This window comes from Protopterus annectens, chromosome 9.part0 (genome assembly GCF_019279795.1).
Source record: "Protopterus annectens isolate FY-2018-M chromosome 9.part0, PAN1.0, whole genome shotgun sequence".
Taxonomy (NCBI): Eukaryota; Metazoa; Chordata; order Ceratodontiformes; family Protopteridae; genus Protopterus; species Protopterus annectens.
This window is the reverse complement of record NC_056743.1, coordinates 1,043,289,896-1,043,304,662: the sequence shown is the minus strand read 5'-3', so window position 1 is coordinate 1,043,304,662 and position 14,767 is coordinate 1,043,289,896.

Below are 14,767 nucleotides of genomic sequence, written 5' to 3'. Positions count from 1 at the left end.
TGTCTAAACATAGTTAATATCAGTTATGGCAGGTATCATAGCTTCAAGAGCTGTTTGATTAAGCCTGACATGGTGTGTGTGGATGCAGCTCTGTCTGGCAACTGTTGTATGTTGCTATTTTCATCTCCGGGAAGCTGTGGGTTGCGGCTTGTGATTGAGGTTTACTGATGCTTGTGCATTAGGAAGAGACATTTGGTGTTTTAGGCTGGATCCAGCGGAAGGTGGTGGATAAAACTGAGATTTGGTATATTTTGGCAGAAATAGTTTGTTTATACATCTGCTGAGTGAGAGGTGGGAAGGCTGGAAGAATGTGTTATCTCTTGTTGCGGCAGTTTGTTGGGAGGTTTTTTTTTTTTTTTATTTGTTTGCTCTCCGTTCTTTTCTTGGCTGGTGCCTCACTGAAAGGGAGGGAATTTAGGCTTGAAGTTGCAGTGAAGTGAAGCTTTGCTTCAGGTGCATCGTGATCATCTGACACAGACACACCAACAGAAATAGATGTTCCCAGATTGCTATGGTAATGGAGACAGAGTGACGATAATACTTAACGGCTTTGAGGAGCCTCTGAGAGGATTCTCGGTATCAAAGTTTTCATTAAAAAATAAATAAATATATATATATATATATATATATATATATATATATATATATATATATAAAATAAAGGGGCTGTTTTAAACCACATGTAAACATATTGATGGTCTCCTAACACTTTGTTTAGCTCATTAAGTTGATTCTTGATAAAAAAATAAATAAATAATAAGCATAATTTATATTTAAAATGTGAGAAACAAGAAAAACGGCTCAGGAAAAATACAATAATACACATATACACTTCTTGCTTTTGAGAAGTAGAGTGTAAAATAACTAGAATGCAATGCATGAAACACATTGAACCACTGTGTTTAACTCAAATTACTTTTTGTTAGGTTTTCTTGATTTTTTGCATATTGTCTTTCTCTTTAAAAGATGAAAAGCAAGTCAGCACTCCTCTGACTCTGAAAGAGTTAACTTCAAGTAACATCTGTCATGTGACTACTTGTGCTGCATTTAAATTCCCTTTGACTTACAGAGTGCATTTGTCTGACGAAGTCTGTTTATATTAACAGACGAAAAGCGCTTTACACTTGGATTTGTTGATTCTTGTTTTTTGGCTTATTTTGGACTTTTTTCCATCACAACATTGGTTTTTAAAGGACATTGATTTTATTAAATACTTGTTTGTGGACACTGGCATTTTTCCCTGAGCCGTTTTTCTTGTTTCTCACATCAGTTTTTTTGTTCTTGGTGGTTGAGTTATATTTAAAATGCATTTTGGTCCAAACACATTAAGGATTTACATAAGAGTGAAGTCTGAGTTATTGTGAAAGACTAAAAGCACTTAGTCTTGTGCAGTACCCTTGGCAGCAGTCTTGGAGGTGAGCTTGCTGGGACGTGTTGGGCATATGGGGATAGCTGATTTTAGGGGTGTTTGGGGTTGCTGGGAAGTGCTGGAGAGTCATCAGATTTCCTTTGTGGAAATATCCTTGGGAATGGAAGTTGTGTTGAGTGGTTCACTGACAGAGTGGCCACTGCATGGAACAGGCTGATAAAATGGAAAAGGACAAATATTGGTTTGGATATTTTAAGAACAGCCTGGAAACACATCACATGAATTAGTGAATTTTATTCTGACAAAACTGGATGGGCATTGTTGCCTGTGCTTGAAGTACTGATATATGTGTATGTAAGGATGGAAATATACTTATAACAAATAAACTAGAAGGGTCTCATAATTTAAAGTCTATGGACTGTATAAACATGCTTGGAAGGAGCTAATAATAAGAATAAGCATTATAGCTTGTGGTCTCTCAAATAACTAAGCAACAGCCAAAACACACACACACACACACACACACACACACACACACACACACACACACACACACACACACACACACACACACACACACACACACACACACACACACACACACACACACACACACCATAGTTATGTAATGTATGATTTTAGTGAATCTAGACATAAAATATATAATCATCATATAAGATGAAGCAGTCTGCTGAATTTAGATATTAAAGACAGGATTTAATAACATGGGTTTGTGTATAATAACATTACGGTCTTAACTTGTCATAAAGACATATACTACATTGAACATCAAGGGGAAGCATGATGATTTTCTTATATAAATAAATATGAATAACAAGTCATGTAATTGCTTTAACTTGAATTGTAGTTTTTGTAACCCATCTTGACCATATATATATATATATATATATATATATATATACATATATATATATATATATATAATACTTAAGCAGTTACCAAGGTAACTAATGTCTTATACATGACATCAAACTGACAAAGTTGTTCAAGAGAAACAATAGAAGCCTGAACTTGAAATTTCACAGAATATAACTATCATATTCTGAACAAATAGTATTAAATTGACAATAGACACTCAGTTTTATAACATGGGCTTGTGTACAATAACACTACTGTTTTAACTTGTCATAAATGACATACACTATATTGAACATCAAGGGGAAGCATGATGATTTTCTGATATAAGTAAATGTGCATAACAAGTCATATAATTGCATTAACTTGAATTGTGGTTTTGTAACCCATCTTGACCATACATAATACTTAAGCTGTTACTAAGGTTACTAATGTTTTATACATTACATCAAACTGACAAAGTTGTTCAAGGGAAACAATAGAAGCCTGAACTAGGAATGTCACAGAATGTAATAATCATGTTCTAAAAAATAGTATTAAATTGACAATAATCACTCAGTTTAACCTTTGCTGATTATACAAAATAGAATGTTGTTATTCAAATCTAAAAACTTTCAGTATATGCCATAAAATGGCAATTTATGAATAAGGAAAGGGAACTTGTAATCATTAATCACAATAAGTGAATTTGTTGTTTATAACATATAATTTCACTCATTTTATAATAAGAAATGACAGATATGAAAATCCTTATGTGTAGGAAATGGGGGGGGGTGCACTGATAATTAAAATGCACTAACTTTCATCAATGTTCACATAAAACAAACTTGATGCTTTAAGTAAGATCGTAACAAACAAAGTGATTACTTAAATCCTGGCAAACAATTAAATATAACTTCTGATATATCCAGTAAAATACATTGTATTATAAACATTAGGTATAAATATTATTACCATCTATTTATATTAAGTAATACATTTTGAAATACTTCATCAATAAGGGTGAATATGTTAAATGACTGCGTGCTATAATCTTTTACTGAAGTTTTATATACGATACATCCTACTTTACTATGATTGAATTGTTTGTCATCTATCTTTCATGTAAATATTAATTGCTTATACAATAAGTAGACATTTTATATTGAATTAGAATTCTATCTAATCTACAATAGTACCATGTCTGTTCAAAATAATATAAATATAGCTATAGGCCTCACCTAGTCTAAAACTGGCACTGCTTAAAGGTATGTATGGAAAGTTGCGATAGCTTTCTTGAGGTCATAGACAGTGAGGTCATTATTTAATAACGTCCATTAAATTCATACCCCAGAGGTTTGCAGAGGTCACTATAGCAGTGTAATCTCTGGGAGCAGTTTATTAAAATATATGACTATCATCATTATTTTTTTCACTTTCCTCATAATCAAACACCACATACAGGTATAGTATAGGGTATGGTATGGTATAGTGGTAGTTTAAGTATAGTGGTAAAGAGGCATTCTGTGTCTATACATCTGATAGAATCAACTTATAATATGTATTTAATAACATTTTTTTTGTTCATTGTCAACCTGGTCTGACATCAAAGGGGTACACAGAAGATGGGTAACTTTTTAAGGGATTAGTGGTGAGGAGACATATATGATTCTAATATCAGTGGGGCAGCATAAAAGATGAGTATCATTTTTGGTGTAGCTTGACTGTTATGATTTTTGGGTATGCTTTATGTATCCTTGTAAACGTTTGTCTTCTTAGCTTATTGAGAAATACTATTTTATCAGCTTTGGACACGACTTATTTCTGCCTTGAAAGAAAGTAAGACTGAATTTCTTTCTTCAGTCAACATCTTTGATCATGCCATCATTGGATCAAATGGTTAGAAAAGAACTCTAAAAAAGCACTGTAGAATATCTAGAACCCAGTTGTTTCTGGGGACATAGCATCCCCCTGATCCCTGGCTTAATTAAAGCAATGTCTTTCAGTTTTTCCCAGTTAGGGGTTGCCACAGTGGATCACTGGTCTGCAGATTGATTGGCAGTGATGTTTTTATGTTGTCAAGTTGCCAGCCGGTGCCCAACCTTCACAGAAGTTACACACATACACACCCACCTAGCTGCATGCCTTTAAAACTTTCTCAGCCGCAGGGAGGACATGCAGACTCTGCACAGAAGGTGCTCCAGCCAAGAATCGAACCAGAGAACTTCTTGCTGTGAAGTGACACCGTACCACCGTGGCCTGACCCCTGGCTTAATTAATTTATTAAAGTGCAGAGTTAGACATTTACAGTCAGTTGAAAGGTTGGAGGAAGAGTAAGACAAAAAAAGAGTCATCTAGATGACCTGTGAAGGTTGAAGGATCAAGTAAGACATGCATGAATTATTACCTTTGTTAAATATAATACTTAATATTATGGAGTACTATTCTGTCTTTGACGTCATTATGGAATTTGCTTGCTTTCTGTGATTCAGTTTTCACAACTCCGTATGTGTATTTGTAAATATATAAAACATGAAAAGAAAATGAGGTGTGAATTTATTAAGAAGTGGAACTATATACTGACATTCAGGATTGGTTAACAGTAGCTTCCCCATCCATATCTGTTCGGGATCTACCACTGCTGTTGTAAGCTGATGAAAGGGGGAAAAATAGAGTAAATGATCCTGTCACCATAGGGATCTCTCTCTCTCTCTCTCTGTCCTTCTAAAATGACATCAGGGATTCAGACTGTAAAACAAAACATGCTGGTCATGGCAGCCTCCTTTTGGGGCATTTTTGGGTATAACAAATTAAAAAAATAATAATAAATACTAACCATTGACTTTTATACGGAGACATGAGGAATGCAGAAATGTTCAAGATATGCAGAGCAACATTTTTGTTCAGTTTTTTGGATGCAGTTTTCCTTTAAGACACGCAACGAAGAACCAGAAACTTTTCCTCATGTACTAAGTGACTGCACTGTAACCCAAGCTTACTGGACTGTGTTATAGCAGGGCACAGGTTTAAAACCCGGTAAGGGAAAATAGTATGGTAACTTCAGCAGATTAGATATATGTAGGTGTTACTGCACAGATGAATGCAGAAGGCATTAAACTCCAAACACAAACTTACCTAAACAATGCATCTCATATCAAAACAGCCTTGAGAGACAAATGCAGCAAAAAGGATTAGTAACAAGAGAAGAATGGTGACTCAGACTTCAGATTCCACTAAACTCAGTAAACAACTGAATACTAATGCCTGCCTTCATTGTTGGTAATCCCACTATATTTAATTTGGTTATTGATTAGATTAGAGGAGCACAGAGGTGTAAAAACTTTAGCTAGTGTCCATTTCTGTCTCACTAAATATTTAACTTTTATTCCTGCAAATATGTGCCTTTTAAATGAATTACACAACACGTGCAACTTTAACTTACAGACAGACACTGCAAATCTAAGCAGACATAAAACACTGGTGAAAATTAAATTATTTAAAGAAAAATAGACAAACAACACATTAAATAACCTCAAAATGCTGTCTATAGCTTTAAAATTAATTGAATTCATGGTCTAGTCTGAACTTTCATATAGGTCTGTCATAAATATTAAGCATACCATCTTGACTGCATAAAACTGTGTTTAGAAAACTGACAATGGACATTTGCTTGAAATTAGTTATTTTGTGAAAGGGAAATGTGCTACACAAATCAAACATGTAAAGATCTTCACCCTATTACCCTTGCTATTTGATATAATTACCCCTGAGGTTCTCATTACTTAGAGAAATGTAAAATGCTTGGTTTTGCACAAAAATTTGTGAATTCTGAGAAAAAAAACACCAATTTTGAAGCATAGTGCACAGATTAATACAATATGAGCTTTTGTGTTCCAACAGAAGAAATAATATCCTTTTCTTGTATGATAATAGGCATCCATGGCAAACATTTGTGATGCTCTCACCATCACAGACAGTGGTTTGTCTGAAAAACACAGCTGAAGGAAGATATTGCATTAATAGTCAGAGCTAGTAGAATTCCCATTTGGTGCAAAGAATTAAGGATCTCTTAAACTGTTTCCTGTGGACCCAATGTCCAGAGTTTGATTCCCTCCACCTCCATTGTCTAACTGTAACTCTAAACAAGTCACTTAATCAAGGTCCATGGAGATTAGTACTCTACCCCAGTCAACAAATATAAATAAAAGAAACTCTTAGATTTATGGTGTAGCCACAAAACACAGGAGGTCATTCTCAATCATGTTGTTGTTGTTGTGTCTTTCGACTTTTCCCGGTTAGGGGTCGCCACAGCGGAACTCCGGTCCGCTAATAATTGGCAGTTGATTTTTACATGCTGAGTTGCCAGCCCTAACGCACAACTTTCAACGAAGGTACGCCCATTCACCCATGTCTCCACACAGAAGACGCTCTAGCTGAGAGTCGAACCGGTCAGCGTCTTACTGTGAGGTGACAACGCTACCGCAGCATCACCACCGCGGTCATATCCTGCAAAAAATTACAATGCATTATCTAATCAAACATAGATATATACAAGGCCTTCCATCCTTATCAGTGAGTTGTGCAGCTATAATCCAGATTCAGCATTTGGCAAGTTCATCTCTCTGATGCTGAGCTCACTAAACACTATCTTCTATTGGAAATCACTGCTGGTATGCTTTCCAAGTATGTGTTTGCAGTGGGACTTTTCTTTTGAGAGATTTCTCCCTTCCTTACTTTTGTGCAGCTGTGGCATTAATAGTTTGGGGGAGTTTATGTAGGGAAAATTGTGCCCCTGCATAAAGCACTCATTTTTAGGTTCATAGGTTCATAGGTTCATACTAGGCTATCTGCCCTAGGGCATTTATAAGCCTAGCCAGAGTGTGTTTGGCTTTCGCCACCCATTTTAAATTAATTTTGCTATGCCCTTTTTTGAGGTTAGTATACTGTGCCTCTGTCTAACAGTGACACAGAAGTGATACCCGGGGTAAACCTACGATCTCCCATCCACTCACCAAGATTCCTCTTGAAGAGAGTCAATGAGGGACTCTCCCTAACCTGGACTGGGATTTTATTCCAGAGTGAAGGGAGCCTCTGGGTTATGAATCTGTCCCTCCAGCATGTCCTATTTATTTCAGTGCTGAGGTTCAAGTCTCTCGAGCGCGTAGCTCGATGGGATTTGGATTTTCTGAGGTGCAGCATGTCCATTAATTCCGGGTTGGACATGGCTTTATATGTTAGGCACAGATCGCCTCTGAGCAGGCGGTATGCCACTGAGTAGAGCTGGAGTTTCTTTAACCGGGCAGCATATGGCATCTGTTTGAGCCCTTTCATCCTCTTGGTGAGGTACTTTTGGGGTCTTTCCAGTTGCTGCAGGTGTCTGGTAAGGTACATCCCAAAAGGGGCATTGTACTCAATTATGGGCCTGATGAGGGATGAGTAAAGAGGCACGATGACCTCCCCGATCTAGATGTGAATCCCTTCATGATTAGGTGGGCTATATAAAATGTTTTTCTAACCACTTTGGCCATGTGGTTGTCAAATGAGAGATTGCTATCAACTTGGGTCCCCAGGTCCCTAATTACTTCTTCTGTACTTAATGGATTACCACCTATGTGGTAATTTGTGGGCACTTTGTTTTTGCCAAAGGGGATGACTATACACTTTTTGGCATTTAGCTTGAGGCCATGGCTCTGGCACCAATTGTCTGTTTCTATGAGGCCCTTTTGGAGGATGCTTGTGTCGGCTGGAGAGTTGATTATGGCACCCAGTTTGCAGTCATCTGCGAACTTGGTCAGACACAGTCCTTCTGTATTGGCCTGTACCTCCGAGAAATATATACCGAACAAGAGAGGTCCCAGGACTGAGCCTTGTGGGATGCCACTTGTAACAGGTTTGGAGTCTGACATGGCTCCAGCAATTCTAACCATGTGGGTTCTGTCCTTGAGCCAGTTTGCAACCCATCTAGTGACATAGGGGTTTATATTTAAGCTGGTGAGCTTATCAATAATGCCCAAGTGGGGTATTGTATCGAAGGCTTTTGCGAGGTCCAGGTAGGCTGTGTGGACCACCTTCCCCTCGTCAATGGCCTTGGTGACTTTTTCTTAGAAATTTACCAGGTTTAAGAGGCAGGATCTGCCCTTAACAAAGCCGAACTGGTTAGGATCCAGTGTCTGTAGGTCCCCAATATCTTTATTTATGAGGTCCATGATGATCCTTTCCATAGCTTAATGCTATTTGGTAGATTAAATCCCAACAATTTAACCCATACAGTCCTCATCAAGATAAACATCAAGGGATTCATGAGGGAGATTTAATTTATGTTATTTATTTACTTACTTATTTACTTATTTGTTTAATTATTTTTGATAACCTAGCAGGTGATCTGGACCAAAGATGTTTTTTCAGCAAAAAGCAAGACAGCATAGGGAATGACATCAAATGTAAGTCACACAAAGCATTATACAAAGCTGCAGATTGGTCATACATCACATGTGACAATCTTTTAAAGTGTACACTTTACTGCGTGCTATATGCTATAACATATATACATAAGGCAGCAAAACATAAAATTAATTTCAACATTCAGACAAAACAGAAAACACTATTATTATCATAATGATAGTTTCATCAATCAAACAGCGGGAAAATTCATATTTTTAACTGATATGGGTATGGGTATATGCTGCAATGGGTTTCCTAGTTATCCAATAGCAAAACAAGAACACTTGCTTTCATTAATGTTTCATTAACATCTTCTTGAATTGCTTGATATCATTTAGCTGTGTTAATTCCTGTGGGAAGGTGTGCCAACATGGTGGAGGCAATTTTGATGAGGCATTTTCACCCATAGCTTTGCTGTAGGAATACCTTATCAAGGTGATGGTGTTACCTGTATTTGAATGGTATGGATAACTAGCTTCTGTGTGTGTCTGAGTTTTGAGGCTGGGGTGTAGAATAGGAAAACTGTACAAGTCTGAATGTAGTGCAGTTTAGTAAAATACTGCCTTTGCAGTTATATGTAGCCACTTAGCCCTTTGTGTGACAGTGATGAACTCTTGAGCTTGCTAGACTAATAAATAAGGAGATTCTGTCAATTGCTACCTGTAGAGTGTGTGTGTGTGTGTGTGTGTGTGTGTGTGTGTGTGTGTGTGTGTGTGTGTGTGTGTGTGTGTGCACGCACATGTGAGTATCAAGGTGTGTGTGTTCTGAGGTGAGCTTAGGACACATATTCGTGGACAATATTCACCTTTAAACAATAATAGCTGGATAGCTATAACCTTTCTTGCTTCTTGGAGGAGCAGTTTCAATATTTGTATTCTTTTCTAAGTTTAGTTAACATTGAATAATTCTGGGGATCATTTGACTAAAAAATGTAAGCTGCTGGTCAAATATAATAACCAAATATTTTTGTTGTGATAGAATAGGAAAGGATTTCCATTGTTGGTCTGTTGGATTCTTTATACAGTTATTCTGAGTGCCAAATATCATTACAGTATTTTTATTGGTTTTAAAAAATAAAGTACATGGATACACAGATCTTAAAAATGCTGTAATTTATAAGTCAGCCATACAATGCATTATTAACATAAATACAGTGAATATTAAATTCTTGGAATGTATAATATACACACATATACATATATGTATGCAATAAGTCTAGTACAACTTTGCTTTGTTCTGATTTGCATATTAGTTTGTGGTTCGGCAATTCAAGCCAATGAAGCTGTTTTAGGGCTAAGCAGTAATGCATTCTGTTTTTTGAGCTAGTGGCAATTTTTTTCTATTTTATTGTTACACTGGTTTAGTTTACTTCACATGGAAGCTTGAACATTAAGCAGTACTGGGAAGCCATATAGTAAAGTGGTAAGTAAGACCATAGAGGCAAGGAGTTTCCTGGATTCTTCCTTATAGAGTGTATCTAATTTTTGGTGAGGTTTTTTTGATAACCTGTTGTACATGTAAGTCAAATTTCCAGTTATTATCAGTTGTCATGCCTAGTAGCTTGGTATATGGGGGATAACTTCTATAGGGCTGTTATCAGAGGATGTTATTGAGAAATTTTGTTTCAGATGTGTAAGGGTTTTTAGGAGGAATAATAGCAGGCTTGCTTTTTTGAATTGAGTAGTAGCTGGGAGTTTTTGAGCCAGCTTTCAGCTGATGAAAATAACTCTTGGGTGAGACGTTGTAGAGTAATTAGGTTACTGGCTGAAATAATTACTGTGGAGTCATCAGCATATTCTATAAGGGATGTTTGACATTTGGTGGAATGTAGGTTGTTGGTAAATATGTTAAAAAGCAGTGGCCCCAGTTTATATGCCAAAATGAAGACCTCAACAATCTGTGAAGTCCTCAGAGTATAGATAATGTACATTTTGTTGAGAGAAGGTAGCTGAAGTAACAAAGGACCATTGTGAAGATGCTGTCTCAGCACCTCCAATAGGAATTGTCAGAGTTTTCCTAGAAGACACAGGCCATGAAGCTTGCACAGATGCCCCTGAGGCTCCATAAAACTGGTTGCTAACTGCTAATGGTGACTGCGAAGTTTGTGTGGATGGATGGATGGATGGATGGATGGATGGATGGATGGATGGATGGATGGATGGACAGGATAGCTAAATTCAGATCACCAGCCAAGCTTACAGTGATTTGATCCTGATTAAAATCAACTATATAAAGATATATGCAATAAATAGAACACAGTCAATACTGAGGGGCTATACAATGATTAATGAAAAAAAGTTTCAGCAACAGTGTCAGTTGTAAAGTAGAACAATCAAGTTTATCCATTAGTAATTCACTTTCATAGATCAATTTAATTGATTTTCTAAAAATGATGGCTGATCCTCTTTTTGAATACATAGTACAGCTTCTTAAAATGTAAAACATTATTATCCAATTCTCTCTTTCAAGCTTAATTTCTTGAAATGAAAGGATCTATGATCCTCTTGGTTGGGACTGATAATGGTGCTGCAGCACAAATCACCTTGCAATGATGAGCAGGTTTGCACTTCCTAAAGGATAGCATCTCACTAACTTACAATTTTTTATGAGTATGAATTGCTCTATTGTTCAGCTGCAAAAATTTCACAGCAAAACTCATGCCAGCTGCTTTGTAGCACAGGTACGAAGAGGAACACACTCGGGTACTGAATCCTCCATCTCAGGACACCCTGACACCCAATACAAAGCAGAAACCTGGGATAGTTTGGCGAAGGCATTTACTAGTGTGACTAGTATCTGCCACACTAATGAACAGTGTCATCACCACTATTACATCATTTACAGGAGAACAGGAGAAAGAGAGATACCCTTATACCCTTAATCAGTGGATTAGGAATTGCCAGGTGGGGAACACCCTGCTGATGTGTAAGCATGATTTACATGTATTACCGGAACATACTCAAGATGGCTATGGTAAACACTGGTATTCATAATTGTTTTTTCTTTCTCCTTTTCTCCACAGCTGCAGAAGAGAGGACCTTGAATGTCAGGTCCCATGCTAGGTGACTGGAGAGGATGAGACAAGTATGTGGTAAGTAAGACTAATTATATAAAGTACTTATACTGCAGCCTTAACAGTTATGGATGGATTATTAGCTATATCATACTTTGTTATGATTTTGGAAATGAATATCTGTACAGTAACTTTCCATACTACTTATAGGATCATAGGAAGTTACTAGGCTATTGGCCCTGAGGCCCTTATAAGCCTAGCCAAGAGTTTAGCCCATGTTTAGACAAGTCAGCACCTGATACCACTGTCCAGGAGGGACACAGGTGAAATCCCAGGGATACATTTTATGTTTCCCATCCAGTTATCCAGGTTGCACTTAAAAAGGGGTAAAGAGGTACTCTGCTTGACGTGGAGAGGGAGTCTGTTCCACTGATGGGGGAGTCTCTGGGACACAAATCTGTCCTATCAACAAGTGCTAGTGATGTCACAAAGCAGGTTGAGGCCACGCATGTGGGTTACTCGAGTGGAGCTTGACTTGTGGATATGCAGCAGTCCTATCAAGGTGGTGTCTGAGATCACCTAGTATGCCAGAGAGAGGTCACCTCTGAGGAGTCTGTATGAACCTGAGTAGAGGGATAGGACATTTAGCCTATATGTGTATGGTAGATTTTTGAGGCCCTGGATTCTCCTGGTGAGGAACTTCTGTGGTCTCTCTAGCTGCTGCATGTGCTTTGCTAGGTACATGCCAACTGGGGTGTTGTACTCAATAATGGGCCTTATAAGGAATGTTATGACCTCCTTGTCCCTGGATGAGATACCCTTACTTATGAGGTGAGACATGTAGAAAGCTTTCTGTACAATGGAAGTAATATGGTGGTCAAAACTCGGGTTGCTATCAACCTGGGTGCCAAAATCCCTCATGACTGAATACATGCTTAGAATGTTATTATTAATGTGATTATTTGTGGAGATGTCACTCTCCCCAAAGGGGATGATGATGCAATTTTTGGTATTCAGTTTGATGACATGTTTTTGTCACCAGTCATTTGGGTGAGACCCTCTTAAAGGGTGTCCACATCAATAGGGGAACAGATGACAGATCCCAGCTTACAGTCATCTGCAAACTTGGTCAGCCATAGCCCACTGGTTTTGGCCTGCACCTCAGAAAAATATATCCGAAATAACAGAGGCCCCAAGACCAAAGCCTGGGGTACTCCGCTCATTATGGGTTTACTACTTGAGGTGGCTTCCACTATTTTGACTAGGTAGGTTCTATCAGTGAGCTAGTTAGCTACCCATTTGGTAACATATGGATTGACATCTAGTTGAGAGAGTTTGTCTATTATGTCTGAGTGGAGAATAGTGTTGACTGCTTTGGCCAGGTCATGGTAGGTGGTGTGCATCATCTTCCCCTCGTCCATGGCTTTGGTGACTGTCTCAAAGAATTCGACCAAATTTAACAGACACGGCCTCCCCTTGATGAAGCCAAACTGTGTGGGATCGAGTGTTTGGAGGTTGCCAATGTTCTTGATAATGAGGTCCATGATATTCCATTCCATGGCCTTGCAGATCAGGCTAGTTAGGCTGATGGGTCTATAATTTCCCAAATCAGTGGACACTCCACGTTTGTGCAGAGGGATGACAGCGGCTGTCCTCCACTCAGCTGAGATGAAGCCGGTATTCAGGCTTTTGTTGAATAGGGCGCCTAATGGTGCTGCAAATTCCTGCCTGAGTTTGTGTAGGATGCAGCCTGGGATGTTATCGGGTCCCATGGAATCTGTACTTTTTGCCTTTGAGAGAGCAATGATTATTTGTTCCCTTGTAAGGGAAGGGGGCAGGTACTGGAGATGTCCTGATTTACTGATGGGGGGGATAGAGGGGTGAAGTTTTCATTGAATGTGTCAGCCAGCAAGTTTGCTATATCTAGCATTTGTATAGGTGGTGTTCTTGACCACCAGTTCTGAACAGATCTGGGTGCTTCCTTTGAGATTGTGGACATATGTGAAGAAGGCCTTATGACTGTCTATAGTAGATGTGGCCAATTTGGACTTGAAGTTTGCTTTGGAGGATTTCACTAGTGCTCTTATTTGCTTGTTCAGGCTAAGGAGACATTGCTTCCAATTGGGCACCTGCTCCTTCTTGGTCCTGGACAGCAATTTTTTTCCTTTTGTTATAGAGTTTATTTATTGCAGATGTCCACCAGACAGGTTTACTCTTCCTTGCAGAGGATGATTTAGTCCTGTCAGGTATTCCTGATTCCATGCATCTATATAAATGCTTGTATAGTGCTTTGGTTTAGTTTGAATACTGGTGTGATTTCCTAGAAAAGGGAGGCTGTAATCAGCTTTGCAGAAGCTTTTTTGTTTGACCCTAGCTAGTGAGGGATTGGGTGAGATGGTGACTTCGAAAGTGACCGTCTTATGGTAGGATCTTACCAGATAGGAGGATACTGCAGGGGTGCTGCAGTGGTTACTCATGCTGGTTAATACCAAGTCCAAGATATTATCACCAATTGTGAGGGTATTAACTAGATGTTCCAAGGCATTTGCATTGACAAAATCGAGGAATCTCTGGCCATTTGTGTTCTGGCATGAGTAGTTCTTTCAATCTATGTTTGGGTAGTTGAAGACATCCAGGGTCAGGGTATTCTGCTGAAAATCCAGATTTAAGAATCACTGTTTTGCCCAGGTCATCGTAGGGTTCATGGTTGTCTGACAAGTACTTAATGTAGACGTCAGTAAATAAATTAGTGTTGAAAAGTTAACTGAAATCCTATGCAACTACGCACGTGTGTAATGGCAACATTTGCAATATATTCCTAATAATTGGGTCTTTGTACACCCAATATGTAATGACATGTCCAGATATCCTGCTCTAAAAGGTGAAGAAGTGTGGTCTGAAACGCAAAGCAACAGTTGCACATTCTCAGATAACAGTGACCATGAGTCTATAAAGTGTAAAACAAAAGTGTTTGCATTATGTTGTATTCCAATGGAAAAGTACATTATTACAGTAGACACTGCTTGAGAGTTCTAATAACACACTCCCTAAATATACAGATCATCTGATTACAATACTTTGTTAGCTTT